Source organism: Coregonus lavaretus, assembly GCF_964263955.1.
Source record: "Coregonus lavaretus genome assembly, chromosome: 27".
NCBI classification, from domain to species: Eukaryota; Metazoa; Chordata; class Actinopteri; order Salmoniformes; family Salmonidae; genus Coregonus; species Coregonus lavaretus.
Genome location: NC_140014.1, coordinates 28,061,114 through 28,078,269, shown reverse-complemented (window position 1 = coordinate 28,078,269; position 17,156 = coordinate 28,061,114). Strand labels below are relative to the sequence as shown.

The 17,156-nt window shown below is 43.5% G+C and overlaps 1 pseudogene across 1 annotated transcript in view; it reads left to right on the top strand.

Moving 5' to 3' along the window:
* LOC311102655 overlaps window positions 1–17,156 on the top strand; it is an 83,426-nt pseudogene that overhangs the window by 36,032 nt on the left and 30,238 nt on the right. The window contains exons 8-11 of the transcript in view: window positions 1,388–1,549; window positions 1,832–1,955; window positions 6,121–6,241; window positions 6,489–6,707. The product of the transcript in view is annotated as an uncharacterized misc_RNA (transcript). The remainder of the gene's footprint in view (window positions 1–1,387; window positions 1,550–1,831; window positions 1,956–6,120; window positions 6,242–6,488; window positions 6,708–17,156) is intronic.

Below are 17,156 nucleotides of genomic sequence, written 5' to 3'. Positions count from 1 at the left end.
TGTATCGGGGAGGTAGCCTATTGCGGTGCTTCAGGGACAGAGGCAGGGGTTGGGGTTGTTATTATGGACAGAAACCATAACCTCCAACCCCGGTGACCCTCCAGCTTTCATCCTCCATGCCTACAGCTATGTATTTTCGACCCCCATACACACACCCCTTCCACCCATACACACTCACCCATCCCCACAGCCCCTCTAGGTTGCTGGGTGGGGGAGGAGCAGAGCAGGGAGATTCCCTGGGCCTGGGATCCAGGGGAGAGGAAAACCTGCCTCATGCTGCAGTCCAAAGCTCTTTCCATCAGGGTGACAGATCGGCCCTGACACCAGCACTAGAGGACTAGAGGAGTGGGTGGTGGGCAACACGGGGGGAATCAAGGCCCTCCATCATTTGCCCCTCAGTTTTTCCCTTCCTGTGAAGGCAGCAACCGAGAGGGGCTGGAGTATAATTAATTTGATTATCATATGGCCAAATGCTGCTGACAGCAGGGGGGTGGGGAGTGAGAAGGAAGAGGGGGGGTGGGAATTTGTTAAGACATTTTGAAATATGTATTTAAATGTATGACGACCTGGTGGAATTTGGCAGGTAATATGTACTCTTTTGAGAATGCTAATGATTTTTTTTTAAAGAAGAGGGTATGTAGGCGAAGTTCTAAATAAACAGATGAATAAAACAATAGTGTGGTGAAATCCAAAGCATGTCAAAGCAAAGCTAGGAGTCAAGAAGAGTTGTGAGTGACAGCCAGCATGATTGAATTTACAGTATCAGAAAATACCACCGCCTGTCGCCCCTCCCTGCTTGGTGTAATTCATGAATATGTTTGCATGTTGTTTCATATTCATTCACCTTGATGGTATTTGTGTCTAGGCCTTCGTCAGAAAAGAGTGACAAGCATAGCATTTACACTACATTACATTTACGTCATTTAGCAGACGCATAGCCTAGTCTGCTGTCACGTCTACTCCCGCTCCTTCCCCTCCGGCGTTCGATGTCACCGGTTTACGAACCACCGGTCCTGGTAACCATCATTACGCGCACCTGGCATCAAAATTTACGCGCACCTGCGCTTCATCATGAGGCACACCTGGACTCCATTACCTCACTCATTACCTCCCCTTTATCTGGCACTCCCTTATGTTCTTTCCCAAGGCTGTATTGTTTCTGTGTTTCATGTCAAGACGCTACTCCTATGTTGTATCGTTCCATGTTCTTTGTTATATTAAACTTACCACCTGCACCTGCTTCTCGACTGCCAGCATCTACGTTACATCTGCGTAGTGGTGGATTATTGAAAAATGAATTGCACTCTGTTTGGTTATTTTGTGCTGGTTGTGTGTGGTTTTGGGCTGGTTTTGGCTTGATGTATTCCCTGCTGGTGTTTTATTGCAGGGCGCGGTGGCGATCGCTTTGCCCCTAGGTAGTTGTCCTTGCTAGAGCGCCATTGACAAGATGCCTGAGGAGGCAGAATATGCTGATCAAGCTAAAGACATCCAGGAAGAATTTACATCAAATGGCGACCTTAGTTGTCATTGGGGCTGTGGTGAGGCGCTTGTGTGTGTGTGTGTGAGTGTGAGTGTGTGTGTGACATGTGTGCCTGCACTGTATCTGTGTAATGTGGTCAGTGTCATGATTATAGCATTTTTGAGTGATAGTTTGACGAGCTGTCATTCTAAGAACATATTTATGACTGTTTAGGAATTCCATGTTTTGAATGAATTATTACTTAGATGTTATATACATATTACAAAATAGTCATCATATCAGAAAAGCAATAATTCCACAAGTTGCAGGCCTCTATCAAACCTCCCCCTGGTCTGGTATCTGTCCCTCCAGACCCCCCCGTCCTGCTTACCTAGAAGCTCCAGGGGCTACCAGTGGATCTCAGGTATCACCGGGCTTCACAGCCCAGACCCAGGGATCCAGAGTCAGACCACTACAGCATTCAATCTGCTGCAAGATACAGTTCAGCACAGCAAAAGAGTTGGGAAGTACAGTGCCTTCGGAAAGTATTCAGACCCCTTTACTTTTTTCACATTTTGTTACGTTACAGCCTTATTCTGTGGGCTCCCGAGTGGCGCAGCGGTCTAAGGCACTGCATCTCAGTGCTTGAGGCGTCACTACAGACCCCCTGGTTCGATTCCAGGCTGTATCACTACCGGCCGTGATTGGGAGTCCCATAGGGCGGCGCACAATTGGCCCAGCGTCGTCCGGGTTTGGCCGGTGTCATTGTAAATAAGAATTTGTTCTTAACTGACTTGCCTAGTTAAATAAAGGTTAAATAAAACATTCTAAAATGGATTACATTTTTAAAAATCCTCAGCAATCTACACATAATACCCCATAATGACAAAGTGAAAACAGTGTTTTAGATATTTTTGCAAATGTATTAAAAATAAAGAACAGAAATACCTTATTTACATTAGTATTCAGACCCTTTGCTATGAGGCTCAACATTGAGCTCAGGTGCATGCTGTTTCCATTGATCATCTTTGAGATGTTTCTACAACTTCATTGGAGTCCACCTGTGGTAAATTCAATTGATTGGACATGATTTGGAAAGGCACACACCTGTCTATATAAGGTCCCACAGTTGACAGTGCATGTCAGAGAAAAAACCAAGCCATGAGGTCGAAGGAATTGTCCCTAGAGCTCCGAGACAGGATTGTGTCGAGGCACAGATCTGGGGAAGGGTACATAAAACTTTCTGCAGCATTGAAGGTCGCCAAGAACACAGTGGCCTCCATCATTCTTAAATGGAAGAAGTTTGGAACCACCAAGACTCTTCCTAGAGCTGGCTGCCCGGCCAAACTGAGCAATCGGGGGAGAAGGGCCTTGGTCAGGGAGGTGACCAAGAACCCGATGGTCACTCTGACAGAGCTCTAGAGTTCCTCTGTGGAGATGGGAGAAACTTCCAGAAGGACAACCATCTCTGCAGCACTCCACCAATCAGGCCTTTATGGTAGAGTAGCCAGACGGAAGCCTCTCCTCAGTAAAAGGCACATGACAGCCCGCTTGGAGTTTGCCAAAAGGCAGCTAAAGAAACAAGATTCTCTGGTCTGATGAAACCAAGATTGAACTCTTTGACCTGAATGCCAAGCGTCACGTCTGGAGGAAACTTGTCACCATCCCTACGGTGAAGCATGGTGTTGGCAGCATCATGCAGGGACTGGGAGACTAGTCAGGATCGAGGCAAAGATGAACGGCGCAAAGTACAGAGAGATCCTTGATGAAAACCTGCTCCAGAGCGCTCAGGACCGCAGACTGGGGCGACGGTTCACCATCCAACAAGACAATGACCCTAAGCAAACAGCCAACACAACGCAGGACTGGCTTTGGGACAAGTCTCTGAATGTCCTTGAGTGGCCCAGCCAGAGCCCGGACTTGAGAGACTCTGGAGAGACCTGAAAATAGCTGTGCAGCAACGCTCCCCAACCAACCTGACAGAGCTTGAGAGGATCTGCAGAAAAGAATGGGAGAAACTCCCCAAATACAGGTGTGCCAAGCTTGTAGCGTCATACCCAATATGTTATTAAAATAATCAATGTTGTAATCGCTGCCAAAGGTGCTTCAACAAAGTACTGAGTAAAGGGTCTGAATACTTATGTAAATAGGATATTAAAGTTTTTATTTATTTATACATTTGCAAAAAAATGAAAACACCTGTTTTTGCTTTGTCATTATAAATAAAATAAAAAATAAATTGGTCATTTAGCAGACGCTCTTATCCAGAGCGACTTACAGGAGCAATTAGGGTTAAGTGCCTTGCTCAAGGGCACAGACAGTTTTTTCACCTAGTCGGCTCGGGGATTAGAACCAGCGACCTTTCGGTTACTGGCACAACGCTCTTAACCACTAAGCTACCTGCCGCCCTATATATTATGGGGTATTGTGTGTAGATTGCTGAGGGGAAAAAACTATTTAATCAATTTTAAAATAAGGCTGTAACGTAACAAAATGTGGAAAAAGTAAAGGGATCCGAATACTTTCCGACTGATTCTGCAAACTAGAGCATCAGAAGTTCAAAACACGCTTAACTTTCCACTTCCAAGAAACATGAGGCTACTTGAAAATGATTTAGCTTCTCAGAAAATGTAGAAGTGACAAGTCACAAACTTAAACTAAATATTTGCTTTTATCAAATCAAAATGTAGAGCTTTTACATGATCTGACAGTTCAGAACTACTTTTACCAGGGGTGATATCAGGAATATAGAATATAAAAAGTGGTTGGTGCTTAGGAGTACTGGAGTGGCTGACGGCACTCTGTAGCCCCTTTGCAAGGTTTAGCCCTCAAACCAGACAATTTAAAAAAAAAACGGAAAGGGAATATTCCTTTGTTCCCAGGACGCTTCTCTTGTTGTGTTAGCAAAATGCACTTGAAAAGGCGTGGCAGGCAGGGCCCGAGCAAAAACACAGCTCCTAATTCACAAACGCTCTTTTTAAGTTTGGGAGGGAAAGTGTGAAGGAGGCCAACATGTCAGCTGCTTTTCCATCACAGGGACGGGATAGCAAGCGCACCACACAAGGACAAGACACTTCAAATTAACCCAGAGCGGAGTGCATCCCGCTCCTCTTCAAACGCATGAACACAAACTCCCTCTCACACACTCATGCTGTGTGGGCTAGCTCTTTTTCGCCCCGCAGAACTTTTTCTAAAAGTGCACGCTTTAACAGAGCATCTTATGTTTTTATTTTGTTCATTTTTTTCTAAAGAGAAAGATGAAAAGCATATTTAATGGTGATCGTGGTACGCGGCTGAACAGCCTTCATAGCACAGATACGATATTAAAGGAGTTAATATTTAATGGAGAACCTCTTTGTATGAGGGCGAAGTGTGTGAAGTACTCTGAGATGCCAGCGTTGGCAAAGGAAAAACAAACTTGATGCCCTATCATATTATAAGGGGGAGAAAGGCCTTGCTTCAAGCCCCCCGTCTTCCCTTCCCGATGCTCTTCAAGGGAGCTGAGCTATGTACAAAGCAAGGGCTGAAAAAACATGACTCAGAACTACGGTGGGGTCAGGAATTATTGGATCCCTTGATAAAGATTAGAAAAAAATACTGTATAAAATAAATAATACAATTACCAAGCTATATTGTATGCTACATTTAAAAAATATATATTATTTTATACTAATACAATTGCTCAGTGAAATATATTTTGTTTAACAAGTCATTTCAAAATATCCACTGGTCAAAATTAGATAGGGGTCAAAATTATTGGATCCCCTGTTTTCAATACTCTGGCATCCTCCCCTTGCGAGGATAATGACGCTGAGACTTTTTCTAAAATGATTTATGAGATTGGAAAACACATTGGGAGGGATCTTAGACCATCATATCCTTTCTCTGCGTTTATGGACCACCCTCTTCAATTCAAACCACAGGTTTTCAATGGGGTTCAAGTCCGGAGACTGAGATGGCCATTGCAAATGTTGATTTTGTGATCAATTAATGTGTGCTTGGGATTTTGACGTGTGCTTGGGGTTATTGTCTTGCTGAAAGATCCACTTGCGGCCAAGTCTCAGCCTCCTGGCAGAGGCAAGCAGGTTTTTGACAAAAATGGCCTGGTACTTGGTAAAGTTTATGATGCTGTTGACTTTAACAAGAGAACTTGGACCAGTGGAAGCAAAATAGCCCCGTAACATCAAATATATTTTACAGTAGGGATGAGGTATTTTCTGCATATGCATTGTTCTTTCGAAGGCCAAACCTACCACTGGTGTTTGTGTGGCCAAAGAGCTCTATTTTCGTGTCAACGGACCATAGCACCGGTTCCAATTCAAGTTCCAATGCCGTTTAGCAAACTCCAGGCGGTGCAATGGTCAGATGACATGAAAATAGAGCTCTTTGGCCACGTACACCCAAAGTATTGGTGTAAAGTAATATAATTTTGTAAACAAAAAATAGAGCGTTAAATATAGCACAGTATTTCTGTTATTTATTCAAATGTATCAAGTGATCCAATCATTCTGGACCCCACCGTATGTCAAGGTAAGCATAGTTCAATGTGCATTCAGTATGGTCCCAAGTGTCACCACAATCTTTTAGCAACCTAGTTTGTATTCTCCCTACAATTAGATATTTGTGCCTGTATCAGTAACCTGTGACTTGGTCCTGTGTAGGTGAGCTGGAGAGGAGAGGCTGGCAGCTGCAACATATTGTCCTGGTTCACCTGTATGTGAGGAACATGGAGGACATCAACAAAGTCTACACCACCCACTTCGGTATCAACCCCCCTGCCAGGTTCCCATCCCTGTCTCCTACGTCATATTACCTACACACACCTATCCTGCGTTCTTAGATCAGTGCAGATGAAGGACGGGATAAGGAGAAGAGATTACAGACTATTTAGCAACCCTGGACTGACCCCTCACCCAAAGAGCAGAGACAGTTCCCCTTTCAATGTTTTGCAGGCATATCTTTTCACATATTCTCACAAAATCCTTCATTGTCAGTATACTTTTGATGAGTATACAGATCATGTCATCAGGCTCTCCTCCTTCATGTCCTCCCCTCCTCTTCATTCCTCCCACCACCTCTCCGGGGTGTGTGTCCAGGCCCCTCTGCCTGCCGGTCAGCTCCTCCAGATGGACTGCCTGCTCCACGACTGACCCGGAGGAGGGCACCTTCCACTGCAGAGGCCCTTCACGTCCAGAGCCTGTCCCGCTGGGTTCCCGCCAACATCGGGCCCTACAGCCAGGCCCTCATGGTAAGAGACCCCCAGGGGAGTGGAGAAGGAGGGGAGGGTGTTGGGATGGATGGCTGGGTGACTGGGTTGGAGATGTGGTTGTCTTTTAGATTCCAAGGGACTTAGTAGAAACATGGAAAGGAGGTAGTAGGGTGAATGGGTTGGAGATATATGTGTGTCTCTTTTGTTAATACTGGGAACTTACAAGAAGCATGAGGTGAGAGGGGGAGACTGATGGCTAAGTGGCTAGATTGTGTTTCTAGGGACTTACTAGGAGCATAGTGGTGCATAGAGCGTTCCTACTGAAAGACTGAGATGGATATGAATGGTTGATCATTATGGGGATCGGTATAACTAGCTACAACTTTGTAGTTTGAGTCTGGCGAGGAACTAGAAACAAAGACATCATAGCCTTTGAAATCCGACTAGGATCTAAAGCTGTGTGAGTGTGTATTTGTCTGCACTTGTGTGTGTGTATACGTTTGTTTGTGTATCTGCATCTGCGTTCGTGTGAAGTTTGGAGGATGGAAGGTATTTTCTTATTGTTTAAACACACAGACACAGCTCAACAGGAGAGAACACAGGAAGTGAGTGTATCCGTGGTTACATGGGCGGCTGGTGCTGTGTGTTTACCCAGTCTATACTGGGGATTACTCTAGTCAAGTTACTGTCAACAAGGCAAGTGTCCATCTCATCCACACTGACATTGATCCCTATCCAAATCCTCTGACGAGTGAGAACACGTGTGTGTGTATGGATGGATGGATGGATGGATGGATGGATGGATGAGATATAGAACCGTTCAGTGTTGGGGATATCTTACCGATGTGTCAATGGTGCCTGGGGGGGAAGGGGTGGAATTCAGCTAAAAATGAATTTAACTTAGATAATCTGTTCCCAAGTATTCCCACGGGAAAATAATAGACATCTGTGATGTAATCAATGAATGAAATGATTGTTCTTTTCAAATACAATCTCTTTTTGGACTTAGTTGTGGTCAATTTGCAGTTTACAAATTATTATAATATGTTCTGGCCCCCCGACCATCCACTCCGACAAAAAAACGTCCCGCAGCTGAATCTAGTTGCCTACCCCTGCTGTAGACCCTTAGTGGCATATACAAACATTATGTCATTTCGCCTTTAAACAACAGAAGCATTTGTCTCGCTTAATGTGATTATTCATGATTGTTCAAAATCCAAAGCAATTTCCCCTGAAAACAATTACAACTGATTTGTTTGCACTGAACTCTATAGAATGATCCCAAAGACAGTATCTTGTCTCTCACTGTGCTGACTCTACGTCCATGCTACACTGGTTCAATTAAAACAAAAATATATGAACAACATCTCTGTGTTCAGGGGGTGAATTTTACATATTGATACAATTAGTCCCTCGCTGTGAGCATGCAGATATGTTGCCCCCCACGACTCACATCTTAATGAGAATCTGCTGCCGCGGAGATTTCCAATGTTGCCGTGTTGATATAGCCTAGCGTCGGGGTCCCAGCACCAATATAGACAGACAAAGGAGAGGCAGTCTGAGACCAAACCAACCCCCCTCTCGCCCAATTTAGGAAATAATGAGTGATTAAAAGTGGAATCCTATTAAAGAAAGGGGGAGGAGGAGGGGAAGGGGTTTGAATAGCTCAAATGCTTTATTCTGTGGTCTTAATTATTTCCTCAGTCTGGTTTCACACACAGGGACATTCTACAAGTTTAATTTACAAAATATTGCATTGTCTTGCTTTATGGCAATACTTTGATTGGTGAAGTCTATTGTTTGAGCTTTTAGGCCTGTTGTTAAATGGCTTTTTCATATGGCTGTTGAGACCCACAAAATAAAGCACTAGGCTGAAATGGCTAGTTTGAGGAACAGCACTGACAATGGCAGTAGGCTGAATATGGTAGAACAGAGAAGTGGCCAGAGTGAGGGACAGCACATGGCTCCTGACAGGCCTGGTACACTGGGCATGCCGGATCTGACTGGGACTGGGAGTAGGACTGGTGGCAGACCAGAGGAAGGCTTGGCGTGGCGTGTGATAGACGTTGAACCTTAATGCTCTGTCTGTCTGTATGTCTGCTCCACCTCTCTCCCGACTAACTGTTGATGTCGTCCGGAATCTGACAGATCCCTCTCTGCCCTGATGATGTACAGAATACGTTAACCTTTATGATGTCGTCGCCTCAGGCCCTTGGGGCGTGTTTTTGTTACCATCGTTAAGGTGAAATCAACCGGGAGGCTTACAAAAAAGGGACAATAATTTAATTTTGGGTTTGTTTATGTGTTTGTTGTTCTATCAGTTACACACTTGATTCGTTTCTGCTTGGAGGTCATGTTTAACATAATAATAGCAGTGATATGGTTCATGAGGGTTTTCTACAGGGGTGACGCATTTGATTGTGGTCACTGCTCTGCCTTAAGATACAATACCAGAGATCAGAGTCCCTCTTCCAACCAATTTGTTCTTGTTTTGGTATTTTGATGTTTATCTGTGATTTAATGTGAATTCTCTCCAGACATGTGTTTTGTCTACATTATTTGCATAATTTAATTATCAAAAATGACCCTGTTCAATCACATCAATCACTGGTGGAAAAAAAAGAGTCGTTCCAGCTTTAACAAAAAATGTAAAATGTCTATGGTTTCAGCTTTCGAAGTCACCCATGCTATTTACAACAACCACCAAGTTATCCCAAGAAAACTCTAATAAAAATTGTAATAAAAACAGATTTTACTGCATTTTCGCCCAGTTGTTGAATCAAGTCCCTCAGTATCACTCAGATTCCACAACCACATTTTTCATTATCATAATAATAAGAAAAAAAGTCTGATATTCTGTAGCATCCAGGTCTTTGTAAAGAAAAAACAATTTGTACTCATAACAGATGATTAGGCTTGCGGGTTGCCAGACTGAGAATATTGACCCTTCATTAACCAGCATGCTGGTAAACAGCAGGAGTCCCAAATGGGTGATTTTATTCACACCTATTTGATTTAATGCTTCCCATTCTATTCCCCCACAATCACAATCTCTTTGGAGCTGCATTACAGCCACAAACACAGTAGTGCCAGATCTAATCAGATGAATGGTTGTTAAAACATATCCTCTTTCTTGTGTTAAGGTAAATGGAGCACCCATGGGACAATTGGTGGGGTAATGATATTCACTGATGAAATTGTAGAGGAGCATTTGGGGAGCTAGCAGGGTTAGCCTCAGGTTGCGAGGTCAACGCTCTGCTCACCGCTCACCCTTCCTTCACTCCCCTAATTGTGAGTGACAGTCAATATTGTGGAAGCCTCTCACGAGCCCGCAATAGGATTTGCATTGGATTTTGGAAATTGTCAAAGTGGACTCGGAAGCGAAGGGGAAAGTGGATCTGACGTTACCAATTAGCGTCAAAGGGAGGAGCGGAAGCGCGGCGGGCATTAGAATTTGAATAATCTTCTTAAGGGAGGCTAAATGCGATAAAACAATGAGCTGAGCTGTGGCTGACCCTCTTGTTAGGGAAGTTCAGAGGTCAAGTTAGGCAGAACCTCCCAGACAGAGGCCTGTGTGAAGAGAACATAGGGAGGGATTCTGTCCTTTAATGTGAAGATGAAGCGCTATGTGAGGGTTCTCTGACTGATGATTAGGGAGCAGATAGAGCTCTATGGTGAGTTGGCTGGCTGACTGAGTTTTAGGTTGGGAGAAAAAGAGAAGACTTCTGGGGGGAAGTTTAGCTTTTGATCAATAGCCAAAATTAAGCTAAGTGCTTCTGTTTTATGGCAAGTTGTTCTCCCTCTGAATTTCTCTTCCATCATCCATCCCTCACCCCCACCTCCCCAAAAACTCATCAGCCCCGTTCGCCAGCCTGTGGAGGCAACATCCACCTAAATTACCACAGGACGGTAATTAGGTAAAAAGCAAGACATCTAAAGCTTCAGTGGGGCCAGAAGGATCTATCCTAGTCAGACGGGTGAGTGTGTGTGTGTGTGTGTGTGTGTGTGTGTGTGTGTGTGTGTGTGTGTGTGTGTGTGATGAGGGAGGGCAGATACACAGTATGTACAGTACAGATTAATTAGGACGTTTAACTTCATTTCTAATACAACAAAAAATTGTCCCATGAAAAATGAGCGCTCCTGACGGCTCTCCCCTTCACCATAATCTATTAAAACAACCGCTTTTATCTCACCTCGCCTCCCTGTCATACTTTATGGATTTCTTCATAAACACGGCCCATACTTAATAAATGTCTCAATTTTCTAGTCTATTAACATTACTTCAAAAGCGCTTGATAAAAAAGCATGGCATGCGTGAAATAATGCACCAATAATAGAGAGAAGTGCTGGAGGCTAGAACAGTAGGGGCGGCTCTCCAGCGAGCCCTGGCAGACAATGCAGGGGATGTTATCAGCTTTAATAAAATAACAAATGATCACTTCCAACCGAGGGGGAGGGAGGGAGAGAGAGAGAAACAGTTGTTGAGTAATTGAGCTGATGAAAAATGAGGTTTGCAGCTAGAAGGGTTTGATCAGCCGAGAGATTGAAGACGATGGTGCTTTTCTTTATTGTCAGTCAGTGGACACAGTTGCTTTGGAGGATGTTATACATGGGTTTTTGTTGGCGGTGGAGTTAGTTGATGTACGGTACGAGATGTTTTTTTTTTTTTTTTAGTATCTGAGTCATAGAAAAAATATTAAATTACCTGTTTTGGAGGGTAGTGATTCAAAAATGCTTGGACTGACAGTTGTGGTTAAAATCCCAAACTTTCCCTCCTGATTCTAGATTCTTGTCCCGTCTCTGAACATTATCTGTGTACGTCTATACCGACTAACTCAGACCTTACTCATCTTTCCCAAACGTTGGGGTCAACTGTACACACTTGAGCTTGACAAACACACCACTCACCTTTCAAACCCGATAAGGAATGGCCTGAATGGCATGTCGGTGGTATACCCCGGGGCCTAGTATTACACACACACCTGTACAGGGTCAGGCATAGGCCTAGTAATGATTCATGTATGACTAGCCTTGTTTCTCATAGATGAGAACACACACACACACGTTATTGGGCACGTAGGCCACTGGTGACAGTGACCCTCCTCTGTGAGTCACCAGAGAGGCTGAGGTAACTGTCCTGTCCCGTCCCAGTATGTGGCTGACTAAAATTCAAACCACCACACACTGGGGGTCTGGTAGATTTAAGTGGAGAACGACAACAGGGTCTCCACCCACCTCCTTACCCTCGTCTTCCCTAAAACAAGCCCACGTAAACGGACGGATATCTGCCCTGACACAGGTCCCTGCTCTGGACGTTGTCTCTTTGATGAGGACAGTGGTGGAATCAGAGGGCGGGGCTTGGGCATCTGTTTGTATTTGTGTGTGAGAGTGTGTGTATGTGCGTGCACGCATGGGTTAGCGTATGTGTGGATGTGTGTGTGAGAGTGTGTGTATATGCGTGCACGCATTGGCTAGCGTGTGTGAGAGTGTGTGAGGCATGTATAGGGTGTCAGTGATCTGATGAGGAGCCATTTTACAGGGGGTGAGAGAGGGAGGTGGTGGACAGTAGCAGGGGTGGGTAAGACTGAGAGGGTGTCCTTATTTATCCCCCCCACCATCACACACACACACACACACACATAGACACACCCACATCCTCCCCCCTCCTCTCCCTGCTGTAACCCAGTGGAGGCTAAGTGCCAGTGGCAGCAGTCATTTTCAGGAAGCAGAGGCTGTGTTAGGCAGGCAGTAGTACCCCAGCCCACCCCAGCTCACTCCAGCCCTGCCTCGGCCACGTGGCTTTGGGAGGCTGGTATTAGCTTGTACCGGCCCAGGACATGGGAAGGACTGGATCTGTCACAGCACATTGGGCTCTCACTGGGCCACTGTCCCTCTTCTCTCTACCCGGCCCCATGACACACACACACACACACACACAGGCTTTCCTTAATGGGTCCTGCCTTGACAACTGATCCTAATTGGCTCTGAACAACTCTTCATGTATTATTGGTGCTTGACTGCTTTGGTTCATGTCAACAAGCCACGTAAAGGAGGGATAGGATAGCCACCACTGTCGCAGCCACACACACACACACACACACACACACACACACACACACACACACACACACACACACACACACACACACACACACACACACACACACACACACTATATGAACACAGGCATAGGCCTCCACACACATGCACACACACACTCGCGCCACGTGTCCCAGTGCAGTGACCCTTACACACCTAGCCAGTCACTTAAGATCAGATATGCGTTCCCGTGGGTAGTGGGTGGCCTCTTTTCAATCTCCCCTGGTACAGTCATTGAAACCATGTCGCTAGTGTTTGTTATTGGCTTAGAGAAGTGAACACAATTGCTGATCTCTGTCTATTTCCTTACAAACTCCATTGAATTGAATGGAATGTTCAGTGGATGGATATTAGAAAAAGGAAAATTAATACAAATATGTAACTGTCAGTACTCCGGATGTATGGATGTGATTTGACAGATTCATTTGAGAGGTTTAATTTCTGTTGGAGTGAGTGACTCATTGCATGCAGACTGGTGTGTGTGTGTGTTTACTCACTGTTGTCACTGTTGATCAGTCTAAAGGAGGAGATTAAGGAATAGACTAGCCATGTCACAAAAGATATTGGATTATTGCCACCTAACAATGTCACAGCCAGAGATACATATTAGAACCCTCAGCCCATTGTTACAATGACAAACACTCTCAGTCAATAAATGGTCCAAATATGTTCGTTTTTTCTCTTTGGTATGACATTTCACCAGAATATGATCCCTTTTTTAGCATGATAAAATGGGAGTGGTTCTGTTTTAGTGTGCGGTATAAATAACAGAAAAACAAAGGCATACCTAAAAGAAAAACGGCTAGTGCTGTCCAGTCCTATCACTGTCTGAGGAAGGGGAGAAGTATGACCATTCTATTACTATGGTAACTAGCCACTATATTCAGAGATGCCCGGGTGTGTTTTTTCCCCCTGCAGTGACGAGAGGCATGGCTGACAGGAGTGGAGTGAGCGTGTGCACACACACGCACACACAACCACACACGCATGTACACACGCGCACACACACACACACACACACAGATGAGAAATGCTCCTTCTGAAGTATAGAGTAGGTTGGTAAACACAGACAGGCGCAAACTCACTACAGGGTAAATACAAACAGACCTGGCATAGCGTACATAGTTCAGCAAAGCACAACGCAGAGAGGCTATTTGAATAGTATGATCTACGGGCCAGAACACAGAACAGCCCAGCACTAGCCTACACACTGTAAATATAGCTAATACAGTGTATATATAAACACAGGAAGGCAGGACAGGAGACAGAGCTGAATAGAGATGATGCTGACAGATAGATAAATGGATACATCATACATAAATGGGAATAGATTTTAAGCACAGTAGTAGTGTGCCCTAGTAACAAGAATCATCACCTTGAGGTTAATATACTGCTTTAGTGTGTTAGGAATGCCACTTCTGACCACTATGTGTTGTAGCTAGTGTATTTTGGTGATATGGGCTATTTTTTGACTTTTTCTATGACTACATTGCTGCTATATTTAATTCTTTCTGTAATTCTACTATATTCAAAAGGGACAGTAAGTGCTTCTGGTGAAAAAATATTATTAGGTCGTCGTCGCGTTACGGTGGACGAGCTTTGCCGTTTTGTCTTCATTTATTAAGGAGATGTTCTTTTTTAAATAGCAGTAGAACTGATGGCTCAGGGAAGAGATAGCATTTATGTCCCATTTACTTCTGGCAACTCACTTTGTCATTAATTACACATAGAGGTGGTGGGTACGGTACAGTATGGTACGAAGGAGTAGTAACTTTTAACCTGGCTCATTCATTTTTCAAGGGCCATTGTCATTTAATCACACTTTACAAAGGGAGAAGTGTTGTCGATGAATTATAGACTATTTCCTGTTTTAAGCAAGCACTGCGTTGCTTTGGACATAGCCCCATGTTCGTCTTTTTCCAGATGTATTATTGATATGGATTTATTATGTAAGTATCTGTCAGGTACTATGCATGTTAGTGAGGGTACAGGAAAGGTGGGCTGTTAGGGGGAAAGAGAAAAGTTAAATATCGTGTTTTATGTTTTTGAATTTAAAGCCATTTTTATTTTTGTTTGATTTTAAAGTAAAAAACTGGTAATTTAATGTTTTCTTCTATACATTATCAACAGTTTAAATTTTAAAATCTGTAGCGTTTCAAAACCTGTCGCGTTTTAAAGTGGAAATAATATAGCTAGTGGATACAGTATCTATTCAATCAAATGTATTCTATAAAGCCAAGAAGGACACCCAAACAAGTTTGATAGTATTTTCAAATATGAACCAACATTTAGCTGAACCATTTCATCAGATCCTGAATTTGTATCAGCAAGATATATTGATGCAGAGCATTTTTGAAAAGCATAAAAAACATTGAACATTTTTATTTAATTTCTAACTGACAAATTCCATTGACCTTAATCTACCTTTCATTGACTTGCAAGGATATTTATTTTTTATCTGTAAAAAAAATAACATTTTGTTGTTGTCCATAAGATATCTGAGAAGAGGTAGAATCTATCTGGCAATACACACTGTATACAGGGTATGCCTATGTATGTACTGCATTGAGAATGCTTAGCCATATTCCCCTACGACCACAGCCTTTTCCATGCAGTCATACTGCCATCTCTTGAAAGTAGAGGGAACTACCACAACCTATCCTCACTGGGACATTCTCTCTGCCTCTCTCTGTTGGTCTTTTGTTCCTCTTGCCTGTATTTGTATAGATGTGTACTGCACTGCATGTTGTCCACTCGCTTTAAGCAGATGTCCTTTAGTGTAACCTTGGTGTGTCTGTCCAAGTGGCTGGACCCTATCCGCTACAGTAAATGATGGCTGGACAAGGCGATGCAGTAGGACTGGCCTTTGCCTCTCCAGACCAGCGCCTTTACCAATGTGACAGCCTGACGTGTCACCACTAGTCATCGGGGAAACGGAGTGGACATCACTCACTGTCGTCCCTGTCCCCCCTCACCCCACCCACAACAACAACAACAACAACACAAACATAGGTAGCCTAACGGTTAATAGCGTTGGGTAAGTAACTGAAAGGTCGCTGGTTCTAATCCCTGAGTCAACTAGGTGAAAAATCTGTCGATCTGCCCTTGAGCAAGGCACTTAACCCTGATCGCTTCTGTAAGTCGCTCTGGATAAGAGTCTCTGCTAAATGACTAAAAATGTAAAAAAAACAACATACAGTACATTTTTACATTTTAGTCATTTAGCAGAGACTCTTTTCCAGAGCGACTTACAGTTAGTGAGTGCATACATTTTCATACACAGAACTGACTGATACTGACACAATAAAACCATCCAAGAGACAGGGTTTACATTGTACTGACACAATAAAACCATTCAAGAGATAGGGTTTACGTTGTACTGACACAATAAAACCATTCAAGAGATAGAGTTTACACTGTACTGACACAGTAAAACCATTCAAGAGATAGGGTTTACGTTGTACTGACACAATAAAACCATCCAAGAGATAGTATTTACATTGTACCGACACAATAAAACCATTAAAGAGATAGGGTTTACAATGTTTAGAAATTGTACAGATATAAGATTAAACTTGTCTTGATTTCAGGTGTGCACAGGTTAGGAGTTGACCGGTCTATTCTATGCTTATGACTGTTAATAAATGGTAAATAAAGGTTGCATGGGCCACTCAGTAAAAAAAAGACAGAATGGCAGACAGAAAGAGGTGGTCACAGCTGGAAAGGGAGAATGAACGGGGGTTGAGGGTTGCAGTTTTAGCATCATTCAATCAGACAAACATGCCCCTCAGCTGAAACGGCGAAACCCTCCCGATTTTCTCGAATTAGGGAGATTAGCGGGAAAGCGCACAATGCGGGATGATGGAATTTGTCATCATTTGCATTGTCCTGGAAAGATCCGGTTTGATAGAGCGATGCATCTAGGAGCTTGTCATGTCCCACGGGCAGGTCATAGTGGTAGCTTGGCAGAAATTATTTTTGCGATATGTGCATCAGTCCTAAAACCCTCACAACCAATTTGTCAAAAAATCTGAGGTCGGGACAGTTGAAGGCAGTAGGGCATTTTGCCTTAACGCAAAGAGAAAACATGCCCTTCTGTCACTTCAGCATACACAACACTGATGGTCTGGGCTACAATGTGTTACCACACTTTCCATCAACATGTACCTTTATCAGTTTGACTTTTTATATTTGATTTTTTACTTTAGATTGTTGTTTTTTTGTTTTTTTATATACATTTGTGTTGAAGTACATTTAAGATAAAACACAGCAATAAGTCAATTCTGATATTTATTTTTGTCAACAGACATTTTGTCAAATTAAAAAATGTAAAAATATGCATTTATTTGCTCCTGTATTGTGGCGAGTGAATGTGCGTGGGGAAGCATA